Genomic DNA, 18698 nt, shown 5'->3' with positions numbered 1-18698 from the left:
AGATATTTATTCGATTCAAAACCATACGATGGCGACCAAAATTGTTTGCTTGGTGAGTTATTAAACTTAAAATCATAATTCATTAGATTAACTTTACTAGTGTCAGTTAGCCAGTAAAAAGGATTATAAATGTTTTAAAAAATACTAATAACATATCCTATTTAAAAAGAATATTAACAAAATATATTTGACTTTTTTATATAGAACAGGGGTAGAAGGCTCATCTGATGTTAAGAGATACCGGCGGGCCCATGGACACTCTCAATGCCAGAGGTCTCGCGAGTGCGTTGCCGGCTTTTTAAGAATTATTTCGCTCTTTTTTCGAAGGACCCGAAGTTAAATTCGTTTGCAAAAACTTCAGCGGGCAGTTGGTTCCACATAGTGGTGGTGCGCGGCAAAAACTGCCTTAAAAAACGCTCAGTTGTGGAACGACGGATGTGGATGTGATATGTATGGAAATTTGAATTGTGCCTCCAAGTCTGATTTGTGTGACTTGCGAGATGTTAAAACTATTATTATTTATATTTTTATTATATACTTTTTATTTGTTTGTAACGTTTTGTCATATAAATCAATGTCAACCATATCAAAATGTCAACCTAAAAATAAATCATCACTTCTTTGTATGATTTCTTTCAGCTTATACTATCAGCATTAGCTGCTGCAAGTGGCAAGCCAGTGCCGGCGCCGAAGCCAATTCTTCTGTCAGTGTTTCACCCGTTTTTCCACACTCCAATAATACACCACGCCCCGATCATCCACCATGTACCAATAGCTGTATCTCACGTCAGCACATTATTTTCTCATCCAATAAACCCGTTCTGGCATACTCCATTTTTCTTTAAATAGGAGTATTGACAATTATCGTCCAAAGTATGACACTGGTATTTTTGTATAGTAAAGACTTCCCAATGGACGCTCGATGTACTGCCAGTTCTAGACCAAAAAGTTTTATTTAATATCTTCTGAACCTAAAGTATCTTACCTTTGTTAGATAACTAACGTTAGCATTAAACAAGAATTATTAATTAATTACGTATATAAAACGATTTGGTATTATTAATATGACGTAATTGTAATGATGCCAGTGCCAGTTTTAACCAAATATTTACTCTCTTATTTAAGATTTAAGTTATAATACTATGTGCAATAAATAATACAAGATATTTTGGTCTTTTCATTATATTAATTAAGGATTAATTTTAAAGGTGGGTAGTATAGAATTTCTAATTTGACAAGTTAGTAATCAATTTGTGTTTCATGGTCGCATAAAGTTTAGTTTAAAATTAATTAGTAAATTAAAAATAATAAAACATTTATTTTACATGATTGCTATCTGTGAGACGTTTTATCCCAAAACTCCAATATATTTGAGTTTGTAGGTAGATAAAGTCAGACCTCAATCACTTATATAGTTTATTAATAACAACTATGGTAATAAAGTATAGAATTGTAATCAATCAAGCATTTAAATACATAATCCAAGTATGTCATCAAGTGCTCTTAAACAAACATAAGATTTCATAAAATTTGTATCGGAATTGGCAATGTCGTGTAAGCAAAAAAGCTGAAAGGTAATTTATCATAAGGATTCGATATGTTATACCTGTTTACCTACCGACCCAGTTAGGCATGTAGGTTAGCAATACAACCTACCAGTGGCTGATTACACTTGTCCTCAGGGGAACGGAAATTCCCGTCCTATTTAGGTATAAAACTAACGTATTGGTTCATTCGACGGACTGAAGTACCTTCACATAAATAAATAGATAAAATAACTCGCGTAGTAATAATAGTTACTAATTTAAGTATTCCAATTATATGATTCTTTCTAGATATCTGTTTGACCATTGTTTGGCAAAGGCCTCCTCCAAATCCTGCCATTTCTGTCTGCACTGAGCCACTCTCTACCATGTACTACCTGCTTTTTCTTTGAACTGGCTTATAAAGCAAAAAAATCTTACCTAATAACAAATGATAAAAGCTCAGTGTGAGACAAAAGCATAAGAAGTCCATAGAAAACAAATCATTTACACTCTTTTAATCAAAGTACACTTCGTATTTGTCAAATTGTGTACATTAGCTAGAATGGTGCAATGGAATATTTTGTATGTATAATATAGGCGTCTTGCCCTTACATTACACGAGAAGGTTGGAAATTTAAAGGCCGTCCGTAAAAATGTACCAACCATATAGTATTAAAGCCAAACTGTATATAAAAACTGTCCCTCTCAAAATGTAAACTAAAGAGGTATTAACTAAGGTTCTTCAGTATAAGTTTATTTAACGCGGTCCCTTTGTTAAGGAATCTTTGAGCCAGTCAGTAAGACTAGTCGGGGATCCTACCTTTCGGTTGAAACAACAGTATAAGGTATACAAAGGGTTTCCCACATATTAATATCTTAGGTATTTACAATTATATAGGTATTTAATCTAATATATAAAATTCTCGTGTCACAGTTTTCGTTGCCATACTCCTCCGAAACGGCTTGACCGATTTTGATGAAATTTTTTGTGCTTATCCGGTATCTATGAGAATCGGCCAACATCTATTTTTCATCCCCTAAATTTTAGGGGTAGTCCACCCCTAATTTTTTTTATTTATTTTTTAGACAAAATTTTTAATTTCTATTTTTTTATGATACAACATACAAAAATACATACAATCCTCAATTTTCACCCCTCTACGATCAACCCCTATTTTTTATTATAAATGATATACATGGCAAAACGACGTTTGCCCGGTCAGCTAGTATTATATATTTTCTTATATGTCTTTTTTTTAGATATTATCGTATTAGTTTAGTACTGTAAGGATAGTGTATGTATTTTTTGTGAATAAATAAATATTAAACCAGTGTTGCAACGATAATTTTATTCTACAAGCACGGCGAATTTACTGAGATGAGATAAAAGAACTTTAATTAGGCCGCCATGTTGTTTCCTCCAATATCCCTAAACTTTTGCGAAAATAAATATTAATTATATAAATGGAATTATCTTAAAAAGCTTCTAAGAGTTTTTGTCGCGAAGGCTTAACAATCAATTAGGCTGTTCACAATGAAAACAAAAATGATTCTTTTACTTTAAACTTTTTAGGTTCTATTGTTTTATGTTTGGTTGATTTTTATTGAATTTTGTTGTTATAAAATTTCATTTAATTTCCTTGCTGTAGTGGCAATGATCAACGTGGCTTTTCAACCCTGAGGTTGTGGGTTGAAGCACCAGCTGAACAGTGGATGTTTCATGCTATGTGCACTATAATGAAAAAAATGCACATCTTATACCCAAAAATGTATGCCAGGCACAGAATCCCAACCAATAAAGAAATATAATTCACAAAATAGACTCAGAAACATATAATATCTAATCATTTGCAAAAATACAGGGGCGCTACAACCTTTTAAGGTCATTTTAAGATCCGGGTCTCAGATTTCGGCAGTTTCGTGGTCATTTGTTTTTGCTAAAAGGCAAATAGGTGATCAGCCTTGTATGTCTGACAGACTCCGTTAACTTTTTGGATTCTAAGGCATGTCGGTTTCCTCACGATGTTTTCCTTACGAAAAAGTACATAGACAGAGAGTCCATTGGTGCACAGGTTTCAGAAGTACTACCTTAGGGTCGCTCGCTGATCCCACAGGGCTAATACACCAATATCTTGCCTAGTAATATATTAATATTATTTCAAATAAAAGAGTGTAATAACAATATTGTAGCTATCGGATCAGATCAAAATCAGTGTGAATTTCACGCTTATTAATCTATAATAAACCATAAGTCTACATATCTAACGACAATTAAGTAATTAATGTACAAACCAGTGTAAAGTGCAAAAAACGCCATTGACCGACATATAAACGACCTCACAGCCTTAACAAGAATGTCACCGGGCCATGGGGCTAATACAACCGTATCTTATTTTAATTCTAACCCGACTTTACTGATTATTCCGTATATCAGGAAGATTCTCTGATGAAAGGGTTTATAGCAGTTAGAAGCAGTTTATTTCACCGAGTGTTGACTATTTATAAGAACTTAAGTTCCACTAACTAGTAAGAAAGTTCTGAATATAGTAGAGGTAGCGGAATGTTTATAAATCTTTACCCTTACATATTAACGCGATAAACTCAAAAACTGAGCGGATTTTCATAAGAGTTTCACCAATAGATAGTGAAACTCCAGAGCAAGGGGTGAGTTTCTAATTTATAGGAAATTTATGTAGATTGACTGAAATGTAACCATTATTGTTGAATAGTCTTTACAAAATAATATTCAACATATTGTTTTGGCAAGACAAAATAAAGGAAACTCGCGGGATTATAGCGATTTATAGTTTCTTGGCAATTCTTGGCATTCCTTCAAACCTTCGAGAGTATTCCAAAGCGATGTTGTATTCCCCATTGGCAAAGGCAAGGCTAGGCCCCACATTTGGGAGGCGCTGAATTTCACATACACCTGCGTTTTTTTTGTCAGGTTTGGCCCTAAATCCTAATGGTTATTATATATTATTATTATAATAAATGTAGTTGAAACTTCAACGCCTTAGGACAACAACATTAGACAAGGTATTGAAAAGGTTTTCCCACAGGCTTTACATTAAGTGCTTAAATCTAGGAACACACAAAAATAACAACAAAACCTCTTTGGCACTCTTTAACAGGCAAACATAGCATGTTTTATACTTAATAATGATTGCTAACTAACAGAATCCTTACAAACTATTAATATGTGATCTAAAAAGTAATCTTAAAAGATATATTATTGCAAAATTTTGGAAAAGATAGCGCTGCGGAAGTGTGAGTGAGAGAAGAAATCAATTGCATAGGTTTCTTTTTTATGTAAGACGTCTTTGTAACAGTTTATGTAATTACTTAAAATGGCTGGCCATAATTTGAAGTGTTTAATTTTACAACAACCTAAATGAATAATGAATAATTAATAAAAAACTTATTAAATGTATTATGAGGATGAATTGAGAAAATACAAAGCAATTATATCATCAATTACAATAACGATTACAAAAGTCGGGAAGTCTATAACATTTATGTCTATGGTGTAAGGCTATACATAGATAAGTATATATAGACAGATAAGCTGTGGACAGCTCATACAGGACCTGTTTATCAAGATGACACGACTTCTGCTTATCGTAAGTACCTTTAATACCTAATTAAGTTATACCTGACATACGACCTACATTCTCGTTGCTTCGTTATTGCTTTGACAAGGAATTATTATTTTTTATTATATACTAGTTATAAAAAAACTTTTGTCGCGGTATTTCACTGCTCAAACACATCGTTAGAGATTGACTATTTTTTATGAGATTTATTTGTTTACACTTCGTTACATTTATAGAAAAACAAATTACATAATACAAAAAAAATATAAGGGTTGCAACGGGCGGCCTTATTGGTAACAAGCGATCTCTTGCAGGCAACGATAGTAAGGAAAAAAACTTAAAAAAAAAGAAATATGATAGTGCATAACCAAATGTTATAAAAAAATTATAGAATCAACAACTAATCTCACGGATTTTTGTATTGCATAGCAATTCATTCAAATAAGAAATACAAAAGTCACGATTACGAGGAAATTACTAATGTTATATTTGATGATTTAAGAATAGATCGTATATTGCATTGGCGATTTGGGTGTCCTTCTCAATTTTTTTTATTCACAAATAGGCTATATAATCTCACGTTACGACCTAGTTACGAACTAGCCTAATGAATATTTCGATCCACAATAATAATATTTTTTTTAGCTCTTCGCAGTGTTAGCAGTAACAGTGGCGGAGCCAGCGCCTGGATACCTAGCCCATTCAGCAGTATATCCAGGAATCCACCATGCTCCTCTGTACCACGCGCCAATCGTCCACCAGGCACCCATATATCACCACGCGCCGGTATACCATCATGCGCCGATATATCACGCCCCAATAGTACATCACTCTCCAATCGTAGCGCATCCGCCCGTCGTTAAATACAAAGTGAAATCACATTACCATCTCTTTGGAAAATAAATTTATCGCAAATACATCTGGTATTCTTTATATCATTACCACAAAATTATTAGAGAAGTAAACAGAGCAATTTTTATAACCCATTTTATTATTAAGTCTTTGGTTTAATTTACAAACTCATGCGAGATTTAAATGTACATATGTTGTATGTTACGCAATGGCAGCCGAGGATTTGACACGTGTATTTGAAGTTGGTCGTAATAGTAAGTTATGATTAGTTTAGTTCCGTTGTATGCTCATTCATGTTTGTGGTAAAATCGAAATAAATATTTGAATGAAATCGACTAATTTTAGACATCGATATGCAAGAATGAAAAATAACGAGAATTGCATTTACATTATAGAGTAACTATTATATAACCGTAAAAGTAAGTAATACAGTAAACGGCTCAAATATAAGAGACCTTTATTTTTTTTTTATTTTTTTTTTTCGTGGGGAAATGCGTTACGCATACCCTCCCGCAGGCACGGTTGACCTTGGTGGGGAAGGGTTATGTGGGACTCGCACAACAGTGCATACCCACTAAAACCCCACGGCGCCACCAGCAATCGCCCGGGGCAGGACACGGTAACAGCGTAGCCTTGTCCGCATCCAGCCACGCGATCAGCCGTTAGTATACGGCCACAAATGATGTGGAATGGACCTTGGCACAGCAAGGGCCTTTCACATCGGCCAATTCACCCTGTTTAGAAAGCTGGGGGAGGTCGGGCACGATGCTTGCAGGGATGCGTCAGCATCCCTTCTTTTCGACGCATGAACCCCTGTTCCCCCGCTGGAGCAACTGCGTGCCCAGGATTACACACGGGGTTGCAAAATATAAGAGACCTTCCTCCAACTATCTTTTGGGGTAGAAACTCTTGGGCCGTGGGGTTCAAATGCACAGGCACTCATTAATGATTAAGATTGGCGCCTGGTAGATAGTACCGGTGACCCCAGAGCTGGTGCTTTCCTCGCTCAGAGAATAAGTATCGCAATACAGCGAGGAAATGCTGCCAGCGTTAAAGGTACATTGCCACAGGGACCAAACTTTTTAAATTTCTTTTTATTAATTATTTGTGTTGTTACTATGTAGGTTAAGAAAATTTTAAACTGTATATTTGAGTAAAACAGTATAGTTCTAGATCTCTAATATTATGGTTGATTACTAATGTTTTTGGAAAGAAAGCGGCATTCTTAACACACAATTTTCCTCCTTAATATTTTTATGTAACTCAATTAATTTAAATTACCTATTTGACACTTAAGAAAAACGATATAATTTTTATTTTATTAATTAGCTCACGAATTCATAAATTCTTACGCATATTGACAACTTAAATCTAAGGGGGCAAAGTCAATTTTTAAACATTTATTTTTGATAGGATTTTTTGGATAATTTATATTAGAAAATAAATTAGTGGAATCTGCTCTAATACCATTTCACATATACTGTTTGGAACAAGGCACACTAATAGCGCCTAAGGCTACATAACTCGTATTTTTATTACATAAAAAGACCCGGTTAACTTCGTATGATCTACATATATTTATGTCAAAACTTAATATAACATTTTTAAAACAGACCAAAGAGATCGGACCTCATACTCAAGGCAAATATATGCCAACCAAGTGACAATTTTTTATTTCTAAAAATACATTATATATTTTTAGCTAGGAACAGTTTTTATTGGAAAATTCAATTGTCCTTCTTAGTATTTTTCATCACAATTTGTTTTCCACCTTTTATATCTTCCCAGAACTTCGACAAATATTACACGATCATAATTAGCCAAATAGGTCCAGCCATTATCGAGTTTTAGCACAGAGATAAAAGAACAGCAGTTCTGATGGGATTTATTCGTTAAATAAATTGTCATATATGCATGGGTTGCTCATGGGTTGCCTTTATTATGTGTGATATAAAAATATTTTTTAGAAGTATTAACGAAAGAATATCAGTACACGGTAATACAACCTCCACATATTGACCCCGTAATCGATAACCTTTAGAAAGTGAAGGTGGATTAGTTATAATTACTTAATGGTCTCATTTGGATTGTGTTTCATGTTTATAATATCCGCCAATGTGATTTACTAAATCAAATGTTCTTAGCTATGTTAAACACTTACTTAAAATACCACACACACTATTAGAAGAAGCATGGTAAGTACATCTTTCCACAACAGCGTCTTAAGGTTATTTTTGCCGCGCACCACATATGTGGAACCAGCTGCCCACTGAATAATTTCCGAACCAATTCGACTTAGGGTCCTTCAAAAAAAGAGCGTACCAATTCTTAAAATATCGGCAACGCACTTGCGAGGCTTCGGGCAATGTGTCCATGGGTATCACCTAACATCAGATGAGCCTCCTGCCCATATGTTATATAAAAAAATCGGTTGTCAACGTCATAAAAAAAAATTGATGGGATGGTGGTTGCATTTAAAAAAAAAAAGTTTGATAGGTATTTTGTATGGATATAGAGAAGGAGGTGAATGGAAATCACAATTGAATTGATCAAGTTACATTTATTTGTACGCATAAATACAATTATGTCAATTTTAAATGGAACGCCTCAGAGCGAGGTAACGCCGCATGAGTCATGTTTTTTCGTGCGTGCAGCCGGCTCCATCGATTTATAAGACGTTGTCACGTCAAAAAGGTTTAGCTACTTGCACAAGTTTACGCAAAGCAAATACGTTAGTACACGTATACTTTTTTAAGTTTGTGTAAGATATCCCAGCGTTTCCAGCTTGCATTTCACAACCCTTAGATTGTAAGTAAGTCCTGGCTTTGCATATCTATGTGCGAAATTAAAATTTGCTAGTAATGTGAAGGCAAACATCGTTACGGGTATGTCTTACTCACAAATCGACAGGTTACTTGTCTATAAAAGAAAGGACAAATTCATTCTGAAACCAAAGCCCATATAGGGTTGTACTAATAGATTAACATCATTTGTACCAAAATGTTCCATTATTGCCCCATTTCTCAAAAGCACAGTTGGAGCAGTTACGTAACTAAACAAATGAAAAGTTAGGCTGCATTGGGTCCATACTGCATTTGTTGTGATTCGAAATCCATTCAACCTTCATTTAAAGTTTAAAATTTAATTCAAGTTGTTCAAGAAAAATCTATTTAAAGTAGACGAGCTCTTCTATTTCCGATTGTAATGAAACTTGTAACTGAAGTATTAAATGTGTGACTTTAAAAATCGCCTTTATGTTATTCGCTTTCGCAGCTTACAATTATCTTAAACAAGCCTAATTTAGCTATAATTGGTTTAGATCCCTTAAAAGGGTCATTGTTTCGAGCTACTCGTCAGTAAACATATCAGTACTAATCATATTTGGAGAATTATTATTAACTTATTATTTATTAAAATTATAAACAATACATATAAGTGAGATAACTTTTATAAACATTAACATACACGTTCTCATTTTGGTTACCGATATTTAAAAAAATAAATTTGTATCCCCCCATCCAATTACTAGCCGCGTCGTCATACACTTACCCGCACCTAACAATAACAAAGCCAACGGTCATTGACCCGATCAATTAGACGCCCAATATCTATAATGACTGGCTTTTCAATTTAATTACTGACTAGCGACTGTGAATACTAAATGAGATGGTAATTGCTAAGTTCGTTCAGCAGATAGCGGCTGTGCAAAGTGGCACGGAATTAGGAAGGCTTCGAACTGGGATACGATAAACTTAACTACCTTTGATGATCTCCAAGTTATTGTTTTAAGTTTTACTTCCCAATTGATTATCAGTAGTTTCCGTTTTCATGTAGTGTTTGGCTTAGTTTAATCCTGCGACTCGCAACCGTTGTACGTTCGACTTGTGATTCGAGGCACAAGGTGTGCCGATGAACCGATGGATTTTTAATTTTAAGTTAACTTATAATCATACATTGTAGGGAATTCGGCATGTCTTAGATCCACACACGACGTGTGTCAGGTACTTATATAAAATAATTTAGTTTATTAAAATGTTTTTTCCAGCAACATTAAAAAAAAGAAAAAATACGATGTTACAACGTTAAGCTGAAACTATTATCGACTCCGAGCATAAGCTAGTTCGAACTTAATCTAGATAATCTTGTAATTGTTTTCCGGGCATTAAACCCTGATCGAAGTAAATGAAAATATAACTTAATAACTTAAATTGCCAAGTTAAGATAGTAACACAAGTCATTAGAGGTTAGATTTAGATTCAAAGTCGAGACTCAAATACATTTTTGACAATCGGGAGTCAATTATTATTTAACATTAAGGCTACATTTAGACCAGTGCCGATAATTTTTGAAACCTAAAAAAATAATAATAGAATGAAACCTATTGGAAAAGGAGGAGAATATTATACAAATTAAAGGAAAATAATTTACGGGCGATTTGAGGTCGGGAAGGGGGGAGTTTTAAGGGTAAAAAACGGTTTATCTCGATTTCCGGTAAAACTAAAAGTTCTATCGAAGAAAGTTAAATGGCAAAGTTGTAGGTAATAAAAAGATCTAAAACTTTTGTATTCACACATTTATCACATAACCTCAAAATTTATGTGAAAAATTCAAAAAACCAACTAAAATTTTCGTATTTCATAGAGAAGTAGGGAAGGGGATGACGGGTCTGGGCGTTACTGCAAACTAAAAAAAACTTAAAACTCCCCCCCCCTGCCCCTTCCCGACCTCAGATCGCCCGTAAATTATTTTTCCTTTAATTTTTCTAATATTATCCTCCCTTTCCAATAGGTTTCATCCTACTATTATTTTTTTCACTTTTTATTTATTTTAAAGGTTATCTGCACTGGTCTACTTTTGCAAGCCAGTTTTAAAAACAATATACTTATCCAGCATCATAATATATGACACATTAATACAAATTATAAAAAAATAATCCAGTGGCGCTACAACCATATATGGCGGTTGACCTTACAATGAATATGTTTCTTTGATAATTTTATTTTATACATAAGTATGTGATCAACCTTCATTACATTATAAATATTTTTTTTTATAATAACAATAACAATATCCATTTATCTTGTGGTGCGGGACCTTATTTTATACACATATTTTGTACAAATATATAAATTCAGAAATATCCTGAGTTTCATCATCGGACGTCAAGGCAAAATACAAAATACCATCCGTATCACCTCGACGTCCGTCGTTCCACAACTGAGCATTTTCTAAGGCAGTTTTTGCCGCCACCACCACTATGTGGAACCAGCTGCCCACAGAAGTATTTCCGAACCAGTTCGACTTAGGTTCGACAACGCACTTGCGAGCCTCCTGGCATTGTGAGTGTCCATGGGCGGCGGTATCACCTAACATCAGGTGAGCCTCCTGCCCGTTTGCCTCCTATTACATAAAAAAAATATCCTAATATATAATATATATATATAAATATATTACTATGCCTATTTTATATTCATAGGCGAGTGGGGGCCCGTCGTCTCGCCTCCGCTACGCTCTTGTTACAGTGAGTGACGCATTTCACTATCATACTGCAGAAATCTTCCAGTGGCGATCTGAAGCTTATTAATATTTATATTAATATGTCGGGTAAATGCTTACATTGTATATATACATTAAAAATGTCGTCGGTTCGTTTTGGATCTAAGATATGTTGATTTCTTCAAGACGACTTTTACTATGAACGCAGAAGCCACACTTAATGGCGCTTAGAGAGAAATCCTTTGGTTTTCCGATCTCATAATGACTCTTAATTCTTAAGTCTGCTCTTTATTAAAATTTAAATATATAATTTTAATTTTCGAACTCGATTTTACAGCTTTGCGATTCTGTAACTCACTTTTCGAACTCACACAGCGGTTTTCACGGCGGTCGCGCTCAAATCAGTCGTAAAGCATTCATTTCACGATTTGGCATTCTGATAAGGAGGGAGATTGTAGTTTATTGGTTAAAGTGATTTACAGAATCGCAAGGCAGAACAAAAAGTGCACTACACCAAACTTAAAAAGGTTTAAAGGAGGTCCCAAATATGAAAATATTTGTTACTTATAACCATTCTGCTCTGCGATTCTATAACTCACTTTTCGAACTCACACAGCGGTTTTCGCAGCGTAAATTGTTCTCTGTTCGTTAAATCACGCCTGTTCACCGACGGATTTTTCTTTTTAAACAACAGATGTTCGTTCGTCTTTCATTTGCATCCAATTTCATTTTGCTAGTGTCACTTTGTGTAGCCACTTAGATCGTAGATAACAGTAAAGAACTAATAACGAGTCAATAGGCCAGATTACCAGTCGAGATATTTTATATATATAATATAAAATTAATATCTATATAGTATCATAATATATAAAACTAATAATAAAATAATATACATTGAAATAAATAACTAAACTTAACATAAACTAAAATATATCATTAAAAGGAGTCCCTTTAGGCAAGGTTCCGAAGATACTGGCAGCGTTCCCTCTTTGAATTGCTAGACTAATTCTTTGTCATTATTTGTACATTATTTGTATATAATTGTACCTAATAAGTATTTATTTACCTAAAAACGTAGTATTTTCATACTGTTTCGCAGTAAACATAAAATAAATATTTGCGTCTAATATATAACATAAATTAATGAAAGCATATTTGAGAGACCGGAAACCGCTATGTTTTCATAGATCCCTTCCAGTATTCATGTTTGTTTTGTTTAATTTTATAATATCGCTCATAATATGTGTTTATTTATAAAAACAGCTTATTTTAATTAAAATGAATATTATATCTCAACTACTAAATTCGATTTTCTTGTTTTCAAATTAAAAGTTATTGTTTAAATAGCAAAAACCTCTTAAAATTTCGGAAACATTCAATTAAAAAACTCTTGTTCTATAAACAAAATATAGGAAACAAAAGACAACAAACTGACTTTTATTTTTAAATCTCAACGTGAATGAGACAAAAGACAGTGAGACATCTTCAAAATATCGACCACAAATCCGAATGGCATAGGTAGTTAATGATATTGTCGTAATAACCTTGCTATTTTTTTATAATTAAACGACGCAAGCGCTATTGATTCAGTTTATGTAAATAAAAGTGTAATCAGAAAAACAATGACCTGAGTTGTAATGAGGAAAAGCAATTAATGAGTCGATGCAAAATATCCGATACATAGCTTCCTCAATGCCTTATATTGTGATGAGTTTGTGTACTAGAGTGCGCTTACGTATTATACAATAAAATAAATCAGTGGCAATAAAACCTTTTTAGGTCTGGGCCTCAGATTTCTATATGTGTTTCATTATCATTTGTCAATTTAATAGGCAATAGGTGATCAGCCTTCTGTGCCTGACACACGCTGTCAACTTTTTGGGTAAGGCAAGTCGGTTTCCTCACGATGTTTTCCTTCACCATACGAGCAAATGTTAAATGCGCACATAGAAAGAAAGTCCATTGGTGCATAGTCGGGGTCGATCCTACGACCTCAGGGATGAGACTTGCACGCTGAAGCCACTAGGCCAACACTGTCCTTATTTATGTATATACCCTTTCATTATTATGTAAAAGCCGTTGTTACCATCTACTTCATCGATATTGTTAAGTAGCAGTCTTCTATCAAGCCGAAATAAATGTTGTTACAATTGTTAATTTGTGAACGAACATAGGACTATTTGGACCACAGGTTATTTCGAACCAATTTTCTTAGAGCCAAAAAATTGTCAGAGTATCTTCTGATATCGCGTACTTGGCTACCACGGAGGCCCGCCAGTAGGTGGTGATAAAGATTGTTCATCTATGAGTTACCTTTGCATTCTATATTGCATAGTATATTATAATATATATATAAATTGCAAGAATTAGACCGTTAACCTTAACGAAGCTATCGGATACAATTAATTTTCTGTAAATGTGTCGTGATCTTGCGAACTAAATCTTTATTGTACTTATTTACAGGATGTTAATATATTGTTGTTAATAGATCAAGTTGTACACGCGTATTTTTTAAGAATTTCGTCGAAATTATTCTATGGTATTAATCTATGGTATATTAGATAAAATAATACTAAGCCTTTGTGTTGATTTGTTTATTTTATGAAAATTTATATGAAAATTGTCAAAAAACTTATAACGGAGAACAATTTTGGATCAAAAATAGATTAGTAATTAGCTTGAAATAGTGGACATTAAAATATAATATATTATTTAAATAAAATAAGTAAACGCTAGCTTTTCATATAAATGTTAAAGTAAATATTTTATATATGTCGATGTAAAAAATATTGTATACCTAACAAGAGTGATTTCTTCGCCATGTGAAAGGTCTTATCAAAATTCCGATGGTTGTATTTGATATCTAAATATTCAGGCTTCTTCGGCCTTTGATGGATTACGTTCATAGTTGCCTCCAACTGAGCTTTCATATTTTTTCGTTCTATTTTCATATTTTATTAGGCCCCGAGCCTTATTTCTGCATGAAAAGTTTCATAAATGAAAAACAATATGTTTTTTATACAAGTTATTCGTCAGTAGCTTTTAAAATTCGAATGTGTCAAAAGCTGCGTAAAAGAAAAAGATTATTTGTTTTTTTTTAATACATATTTTTCGTAGTCAGTAGCTTTTAAATTTGGAATTTTCCTACTTAATCATTTGTACATATTTAAGATAGCTCGTGGAATTCAAACAACATCCTGTATCAAGCGATTGTACTTAGACGCAGATTTCTCAACGAAGGTAAGGATATATAAGGACTACGGCAGTTTGTTAGACACAGTCACATTGATACAATAGCACAATGATCAAGCTGGTAAGATCTTATTATATATCTTAATGTAAATTAAACGATATTCATTATTTACTAATAATAAAATGTTACTGTGTCAAAGGTTATGGAGATTTCTATGTTTATTTATCAAAACCGTTTGCGTTACTTTTAAGGTATTAATAACAATAGGAGTTATTAGTTTTGAGATTGTAAGTTCCATAATCTGTGATCAGCTTGCTGCAACTGAACCGTTAAGTTTAGTAGTTTTGCCAGTTACTGTTTCACTGGAAATTGAATCCAGGACTAGGACTATACATGGGCACTAACCACTAAGCCATTATTTACAGAATATGATATCATAAATATTAGTAAATCTTATCTAATTAATCTCTTTTATTTTTTTATATAAATATTTATTTTACTAAAGGTAATTGCAGTATGAGCATTATTTTCATAATATAGAAAATATCTTGACTCTTAAAACTAATTAGGTTTTTGTTTGATTTATGTAAACCAAATTCGATTGTTTATCTATTTAAATATTGGGTTTAAATCATTGTTTGAATACCGTTATTATTAGAAATTATTTTATTAATTCCAAGTAATGAATTTATACCTTACTAGCTGACCGGGCAAACGTCGTTTTGCCATGTATATCATTTATAATAAAAAAATAGGGGTTGATTGTAGAAGGGTGAAAGTTAGCGGTTGTATGTATTTATTAATGCTGTATCATAAAAAAATAAAAACAGAAAAAAATATCTTAAAATAAAAAATATATATTTAGGGGTGGACTACCCTTAACATTTAGGGGGATAAAAAATAGATGTTGTCCGATTGTCAGACATACCCAATATGCACACAAAATTTCATGATAATCGGTCGAGCCGTTTCGGAGGAAATAAACACAAACACCGCGACACGAGAATTTTATATATTAGATTTTCCTTAGTTATAATATTGATAAAACATCTTTAATATATGTAAATAATATTTCAGGTAGTTCTGTTCGCTCTGGTAGCCGTAGCAAGCGCGGGGGTGATTGCTCCAATCGTCCCTGTTGCTCACCCAGTGGTTCATCACGTGGCCCCGGTGGTTCCAGTGGCATCGGTGCACTCCGCAGTGGTTCACCACAGACCCATCGTCCACGCCCCGTTGGTACACGCACCATTGGTTCACGCGCCAGTGGTTCACGCTGCACCAGTGGTCCCCATTGTTAAACACCATTCACCGATCCTTCTCCACCATTAATAAAATAAATTATTTTATATATTTCTGTCTTTATCATTACGTAATTAATGTTGTTTAAGGGTCCAGCATAAACACATCAAATAAACTCAGTGGCGCCACAACCTATTTAGGTCTGGGCCTCAGATTTCTGTATCCGTTTCATGATCGTTTGTCAATCTAATAGGCAAGTAGCTGATCAGCTTCCTATGCCTGACACTTGCCGTCGGCTTTTATCGGCTCTGGTCATCCGGTAGTTGCAGATGAACAGTTACAGCAATTTTGGTAATAACATTAATGATCCCTTTTCCATATATGGCCACAGTTTTATACTGTCCTTGATGTCAGAGCAGTGTTGGCCTAGTGGCTTTAGAGTGCTACTCTCATCCCTGAGGTCGTTGGTGCGATCCCCGACTCTGCACCAATGGACTTTCTTTTTATGTGCGCATTTAACATTCGCTCGAACGGTGAAGGAAAACATCGTGAGTAAACCGACTTGCCTTAGACCCTTGCCGACGGCGTGTGTCAGGCACAAGAGGCTGATCACCTGCCTACTAAATAGACAAATAATCATGAAACATACAGAAATCGTTGCAGTGGCACTGACTATTTATTTTTATTTTTTACAAAATGGTTAGTCCTGCGGTACTATTCTGTTGATTCTTTTTACTATATATTTGATGAGAACACAGGATCTAATAATATATCCACTCTTATATGTAAAAACTCATAGTATAGTGCGACTAACATAGACAAAAGTCGACACGATATAAAGACGTCTAAATTAAAGCGTTATTCATATTCATTGCTAAGCTAAATACTCAAGGCTGCTAAATAAATATTCAATCAATTTCAAATAAAACTCGGATTACGCTCACAATGCGGAATTCTCACAATATCGCGACCTTGGTTTTCGGAAAATTGAATTTCCCTGCACAAAGTGCCTCGTTCCGACCTTTTTAGGGAAATAAGGGACCACCGTAACCTTGCCCAGGATTGGAACTTAGGAATCCATTTTACAAATGCGTTTCGCCTTGAGAACTGCTATGATTCCCTACATTACGTAAGAAAATTTGCATACGCCTTACATTTAATTAAAGTAAAACAATCTGTAATTTACTAAGAATAATTAAATTATACTAAGTAAACTCAACGAACTTTTGTTTATAGAAACTTTACAGTGTAAAGCCTATGTTTACTAGATGATATGTTTTTTATGGTACAGGAGGAAAACCAGCAGGCAGATCACTTAGAGTTAAGTACTTACTGTCGCTCATACCTGCAACGCCGGGCTTCCAAGTACATTTTTGGCATTTCTGGTCCTGGCTTTTTTTTTGATAACTCCTAAGTCGTTACGGTTTGGAAATATCTAGAATGGATGCAGATTCCATAAAGTGGTGGAGCGCGTTAGCAGTGGCGTAACAATAGGGTGGCGGGGCTGGCAAAATGCCACGGGCCCCCGACCCAAGAGGGCCCCTGACCAAGAGATATGTTCTATGGATCAATGTGAAGTCTCCAATAACCATTGGGCTAGCGTAGGGACTACATACCATTCCCTCTCGCCTAAGAGAGGAGGCCTATGGCCATTAGTGGATCATATACAACGTGTAATTGAGTATGTACTCTGAAAATCTCAAAGTTTATTAAAATTAAACTGAGTACAACGTGACGATTTTTACAGATAGGGCCCCATCTAAAGAATTTGCCACGAGCCCCAGATAGTATAGTTACGCCACTGCGCGTTAGTATAGTGTAGTAGAATTGATCACACAGACCACAAGGGGCTGGAATTCAATTCGTACATTTTAAAGTGATAATAGTCAAAAAGAAATGATTTGTATTAGAGACAAGAACTTCATTACTCCTATATATTAGAAAATTTAATGTAAAGACAAATATGAAACGTGTTCATCACATTAAAACAAACAATATGCACTAACTGCATGTTAAATGAATATCATAATATGTAGTTGTCGTGTGGAAAAGCTCATAAAACCGAGATTAATTACTTACGTGAGTCGCACTCTCAAACATGGCAGTTGCCGAATTGTTGACTTAAAGCTTGGGGTTACTGAATTAAAGTCACGTAATTGTATAGTAATGTAGATGTCCTTTTCGCTATCTAAGAAGAACTAATCAGTGTTCAGATATTTGTGCCTAGTGGTACTGTTCGTCTTTTTGGTTCCTAAGCTTGAATATTGGAGCTTGGAGGTATATAGGTAGGTAGGTACACTTATGATGAAATATTAAATAAATTTGAAGGGTCTGAATTTACATTTACTATCAGTTCTTAAAGGGCGTAGAGAGGACGAAAAGAACTGGCATGAAACCTTTACACTCTTTTGGTTACAAGCCTTTGACATTAGTGTAACGTATAATACAACAAATAAGAACGCAGAATCTACATAACACATAAATTTATTTAACAAATTAAAAAATAGTTAACAAATTTTCTTGGAACGCCTTATGTAACTACTAAATCTGTTACTTGACAAACGTTCACGAACCTAATATTTTCCATTATGGAAATTCATATAAAAATTTTTAATCCCTGTAAAAACTTTAACGAAAATAACGGTTATTTTCCCCTTCACTTATTCAATTAACGTACAATAATACCATTGTAATATAACAATCTCGATTCTCTTTGTTAATTGATTTTTTATAAGAAGCAATTATACGCAGCGTGAAAGATATATTTTTCACAATGGTTGCAAATATCTTTTGCTA

General features: G+C 34.1%; 1 protein-coding gene and 1 long non-coding RNA gene across 2 annotated transcripts in view; one reads left to right on the top strand and one right to left on the bottom strand.

Moving 5' to 3' along the window:
- The window catches only part of LOC125057703 (neuropeptide SIFamide receptor-like), a 103844-nt gene that overhangs the window by 27256 nt on the left and 57890 nt on the right, over positions 1 to 18698 (bottom strand). The gene's annotated exons all lie outside the window — the stretch shown is intronic.
- LOC125057705 lies at positions 14715 to 16013 on the top strand. Its single transcript, XR_007118249.1, has 2 exons — positions 14715 to 14783; positions 15741 to 16013. It is a non-coding gene; the product is annotated as an uncharacterized LOC125057705 (long non-coding RNA).

This window comes from Pieris napi, chromosome 17, assembly GCF_905475465.1.
Source record: "Pieris napi chromosome 17, ilPieNapi1.2, whole genome shotgun sequence".
Taxonomy (NCBI): Eukaryota; Metazoa; Arthropoda; class Insecta; order Lepidoptera; family Pieridae; genus Pieris; species Pieris napi.
The sequence above is the reverse complement of the archived record's forward strand: the minus strand, read 5'-3'. Positions and strand labels throughout refer to the sequence as shown.